The following is a 6,362-nucleotide window of genomic DNA, read 5'->3' as shown; positions in this document are numbered from 1 at the left end:
ACATAAATATCAACATTAACTTTTTCCACAGGCTAATAAATTAGAAAATAAAATAACAATGAATAAACCAACCATTCAGGATTTTAAACTGCTCAGTTTGCAACACACTGATCTAATCTGATGTGCCCAAGCCAGATACCTGCCATCTTTTCTTGGATGCTAGTTCATTAATGTCGGGGCTCAGGCTTTGAGCTGAGGCAACCTTCATTATCGAACGAAGGTGTTCATCAGTTATTATAACTCGTAGCCCACCCGGACCACAGTCTTGGGGGCGTGCCTTAAAGACACTGCCTTTAGCGTCCGCTTTTCATCCACTCTAACAACGTGCCGACCTAGTCACAAGATATGTGCGGCTTCTGTATAAACACACACGGGAATGCCATGCATACTTGTTCAACAGCGACAGTTCACACTGAGGGTGCCCGTATAAACAACTTTAACAATGTTAGAAATATACGCCACACTGTGAATCCACACCAAACAAGAATGACAAACACATTTCGGGAGAACATCCGCACGGTAACACAACATAAAATGATACCCAGATTACACAGGAGTACAAAGATGGCCCTCGTGAAACCATAATGCATGGGTGTCAAACTCTGGCCCGCGGCCCAATTTTGGCCCGCCGTGTAACTTCACTTGGCTCTTGAGGCGTTATCAAATTAACACTAGAGCTGGGCCGCCGACTATATTCAGCGGCGGTGCCGCGGTACACCGCATTCCCCGCTAATTGTCATATTTGCCAACCCTCCCAGGAAAGTACCAGATTTCAGTGTCCATCCCAAAAATTGTCACATCCGCTTTTCATCCAGTCCAACGTGTGCTGGCCCAGTCACATAATATGTGCCGCTTCTGCATGCACACAAAAGTGAATGCAACAGCGATACAATTTACACTGAGGGTTGCCGTATAAACAACTTTAAGTTTTGTTACAAATATACGCCACACTGTGAATCCACACCAAACAAGAATGACAAACACATTTCGGGAGAACATCCGCACCGTAACACAACATAAACACAACAGAACAAATACTCAGAACCCTTTGCAGCAATAACTCTTCCGGGACGCTACATTATACACCCCCGCTACCCCCCCCCCCCCCCCCCTCCCCCCACACACACACACACACACACACACACGCACACACACACACACACACACACACTTTGTAGCTCCCGGAAAAGTTAGTGCTGCAAAGGCTTCTGGGTATTTGTTCTGTTGTGTTTATGTTGTGTTAAGATGCGGATGTTCTCCCAAAATGTGTTTGTCATTCTTGTTTGGTGTGGGTTCACAGTGTGGCGTATATTTGTAACAAAACTTAAAGTTGTTTATACGGCAACCCTCAGTGTAAATTGTATCGCTGTTGATCAAGTATGCGTTTGCATTCACTTTTGTGTGCGTGCAGAAGCGGCACATATTATGTGACTGGGCCAGCACACGTTGGACTGGATGAAAAGCGGATGTGACGATTTTCGGGATGGACACTGAAATCTGGTACTCTCCTGGGAGGGTTGGCAAATATGACAATTAGCGGGGAATGCGGTGTACCGCAGCACTGCCGCTGAATACAATCGGCGGGCCAGCTCTAGTGTTAATTTGATAACGCCTCAAGAGCCAAGTGAAGTTACACGGCGGGCCAAAATTGGGCCGCGGGCCAGAGTTTGACACCCATGCATTATGGTTTGACGAGGGCCATCTTTGTACTCCTGTGTAATCTGGGTATCACTTTTAAATGTTACCATGATTCAAAGTAGCCTTGTATGTAGCTGTGTCTAAATACTGCCCACCTTTTGAGCTTTCTGATGAAAGAAGGCTGGGGCTAGGGATAGGTGTATGGTCAACCCCCATGTTGGACAGTCATTTCTGCAGGAGTAGTAAGCCCTTAGAGCAGTGGTTCTTAACCTTGTTGGAGGTACCAAACCCCACCAGTTTCATATTCGCATTCACCGAACTCTCCTTTTTTTTCAAATTCAAGACAAAGTTTTATGTTTTTGGTAACACTTTAGTATGGGGAACATATTCTAAGTAACAAAGACTTAATTTAGAGTTATTTGGTTAGGGTTAGGGTTCGGGTTAGGGTTAGAGGGTTAAGGCCAGGGTTAGAGGGTTAGGGTTATAATAAGGCCATGCCGAATAAGGCATTAATGAGTACTTAATAATGACTAGTTAAGAGCCAATATGTTACTAATTTGCATGTTAATAAGCAACTAATTAATGGTGAATATGTTCCCCATACTAAAGTGTTACCATGTTTTTTTTACTGGTGCACAAAATGAAGCGTGCATGAACATCACCTTGTTCAAAGAACAAAACCAACACAGTGCATAAACTCACAACAAATTACACACCTGCAAATCAGTCTGACTTCTGCTGTTGCCGTATCCGTAATACGCCGATAGGGAGAAGTTTTTATTTACACGATGAGTCGGGTGTGTTTTGACCTCCGCCGAACCTCTGAGCCCGAGAGTTCGATCGAACCCAGGTTAAGAACCACTGCTTTAGACGTAGGTTACAGCATTCTATAATTGCCTATTAATCAATTGTGATTACGTTAATTTAAAGAAAAGCTGTACCAGATCTCCATTGCAAAAATTAAAGAGTAAACCTGTATACTAATTTCCATACCATTTTCCATAGGGATTTGGCCTCATACTGGTACAGATAAATCACTACAAGGAAAGTTTAACCTCAATGTCGCAAATATAATCAAAAATATTCTTATCTATTTGACACTGTACATGTTGGAAATGATGCCTCCTATAGAGTTACTGATATTACTTTAGAAGACATTGATGGATCGTGGACATGTTGTTATGATCCGCTGCTCGGATCATATTTTTGTTTACGTTTTCAAGGTACTTGTGTTTTTTGTTAGTTTTGGACTCCTTGAGTGCCTGTTTTGTACACCTGAGTTTGTTGCCATGGCTGCTTTTTGTTTTCACCTGCCGCGTGTGTTCCCGACGCGCACCTGTTGGTCATCACTGACATTATTATTTAAGCCTGCCTTCCCTGTCATTCTGTCTTGCTTCCTAGTTTGTTTTCGTACAACAGATGACGACTTTTGTTTCCTGCTCTTGTTATTTGCTAGCTCCCACGCTAGCCCATTTAGTTTTTTGCCTTAAGTGCTATAAGCATCCTTTTCTTTGTTCCTTCTGATTTGTTCCGTAAATAAATCATTTTTTTTACCTTCACGCTGTGTCCGAAGTCCGTTGCATCCTGAGAGACGAAAACCCCGCATCACCATGCGCCTCGGTCGTCACACATGTCGCTGTCATGCATGTAATCAGCTGCAGGTGTAGCACGACAACTTTCCACAGGAGTTGCCCGAAAGGTGTCCCTAATGTCCACCAAATACAGGTTATTGTTTCATTTTTCCTTCTTACTTGTCTTTTCCAGAAGATTTAGGTTTTTACTAGAGATGTCCGATAATATCGGCTTGCCGATATTATCGGACATCTCTTGTAAAAACTGGTCGATAAAAACAGGCCGATAATAATATTTTTTTAAATGCGTTAAAATGTAATATCGGAAATTATCGGTATCGGGTTTTTTTATTATCGGTATCGTTTTGTTTTTTTGTTTTTTTTTTGTTTTTTTATTAAATCAACATAAAAAACACAAGATACACTTACAATTAGTGCACCAACCCAAAAAACCTCCCTCCCCCATTCACACTCATTCACACAAAAGGGTTGTTTCTTTCTGTTATTAATATTCTGGTTCCTACATTATATATCAATATATATCAATACAGTCTGCAAGGGATACAGTCTGTAAGCACACATGATTGTGCGCGCTGCTGGTCCACTAATAGTACTAACCTTTAACAGTTAATTTGACTAATTTTCATTAATTACTAGTTTTTATGTAACTGTTTTTATATTGTTTTACTTTCTTTTTTATTCAAGAAAATGTTTTTAATTTATTTATCTTATTTTATAAAAAAAAATTAAAAGTACCTTATCTTCACCATACCTGGTTGTCCAAATTAGGCATAATAATGTGTTAATTCCACGACTGTATATATCGGTTGATATCAGTATCGGTTGATATCGGTATCGGTAATTAAAGAGTTGGACAATATCGGAATATCGGATATCGGCAAAAAGCCATCATCGGACATCCCTAGTTTTTACTTCTGTTTTGACTGTCTTCCCCTTGTCACGGAGTCATTATGTATTGCGCTTTTTACATTTTAAGGGGGGCGCTACTGAGTCAAATTTAAAATGTCGTGTACGGGCCCACAAAAATATGACATTTTCCACCGGCGCTGATGCACCTGTAAAAATTGGTGAGTTTTCATGCACGTTAAGGGCCTCATAAATGTGATCCAAGTGGGAGGATGATAACAAACAAAGCAATTTCAATGGGACCTTTGCAGCTTTTTGCTGCTCGGGGCCCTAAAAATGTTGATACTATAAAACTTCTAATATTGATTAAATGCTTTGTCACTTAATATACAAAGCTGATATGCATTTTTCTAAATATTGTAGGAGTTCTTATCTTCATGTATTTGTCTTAGGCTCTTAGCCTGTTTAAAAACTTTTTTTAAAGTATTTTTCAGAATGTGGAGAACGTTTGGACATCCCTGCTGTCAGGTCAATTAGGGCATTGATTTTCAAACTGTGGTACATCAATGCTTCATCTAGCGGATGAGTGATTAGTGTTTTATTTTTCCTATATTCAAACACAGTATTTGTAATGTTACAGTAGCCAAAAAATATTACATTTGTTAAATAAAACCCATTTCTTGTTGTTAATGAATACTTAGGACTACTACACTAAGGTATTTTAACGTTGGTCATTATGGTGGTATTTGGAGAGCCATGGTGGTAATTGGTGAAAAAAGTTTGAGAACCACTGAATCAAGGTATAGCATCAATAAGAACCGCATGTTTTATTACAAGCATAAATATTGTGTGAATAATTTTCTGATGTGTTTTAAGTTATCTTCTATTTCTTGTCTCATCCTGCAGCAACAAAGAGCAGAACACATGTGTGGCATTTTGGACCCACTCCCTAGTCTCCCCAAAATGTTCTTTAATCATTGTCTGTAGGAATTAAAAATAGCACATAATTTTCCTCTAAACACAACTAAAGAAAGCTTTGCCTATTTTGAAGAAAATATATTTGTTATTCAAGCAGTCTCACGTCACACTCTTAAAAGCCCTAATACACTGTGTTCTAGTGACATCTAGCGGTCAGTTGATGCAATTGCTGGTTTGTTTTTCTAGCTTTTATTTTTTTTAATGTTATTATTTTTTTATTTTTTTTGTTATTTTTGATTTTTATAAACCTTTATTTATAATATCCAACATTTTCATACAAGCAAATAAATAATAATAATCAAAACAAGTACAAAAACAGTACAAAACAGCCCCATGGTGTCGTAAACTCTAAAATAGAATGCAGAAAAAAAAGAAAGAAAAAAAAAAATATATATATATATATATATATATATATATATATATATATATATATATATATATATATATATATATATATATATATATATATATATATATATATATATATGTGTGTGTGTATGTACAAAAACAGTACAAAACAGCCCCAGGGGGTTGTAAACTCTAAAATAGAATGCAAAAAATAAAAATAAAATATAATTAAAGAAAAATATATAAATAAAAAAAATATATATATATATATATATTATATATATATTTTATATATATATAAAAAAAAAAATTTTTTTTTATTATTATATTTTTTTTTTTTTTTAATTTTTTTTGCATTCTATTTTAGAGTTTACAACCCCCTGGGGCTGTTTTGTACTGTTTTTGTATTTGTTTTGATTATTATTATTTATTTGCTTATATATATATATATATATATATATATATATATATATATATATATATATATATATATATATATATATATATATATATATATATATATAATTTTATTTTTATTTTTTTTAATTATATTTTATTTTATTTTATTTATTTATTTATTTTTGTTTTGTACTGTTTTTGTACTTGTTTTGATTATTATTATTTATTTGCTTGTAAGAAAATGTTGGATATTATAAACAATGGTTTATAAAAATCAAAAATAACAACAAAAAAATTATATATATATATATATATGTATATATATACATATATGTATATATGTATATATATATATATATATATATATATATATATATATATATATGTATATATATACATATATGTATATATGTATATATATATATATATACATATATATATATATATATATATATATATATATATATATATATATATATATATATATATATATATATATATATATATATATATATATATATATATATATATAGCAAAGTGTAAAGCCATGGGCTCACACAA

The sequence above is a fragment of the Nerophis lumbriciformis genome, linkage group LG07 (assembly GCF_033978685.3).
Source record: "Nerophis lumbriciformis linkage group LG07, RoL_Nlum_v2.1, whole genome shotgun sequence".
Lineage (NCBI taxonomy): Eukaryota > Metazoa > Chordata > Actinopteri > Syngnathiformes > Syngnathidae > Nerophis > Nerophis lumbriciformis.
Note: the sequence above shows the minus strand (reverse complement) of the source record.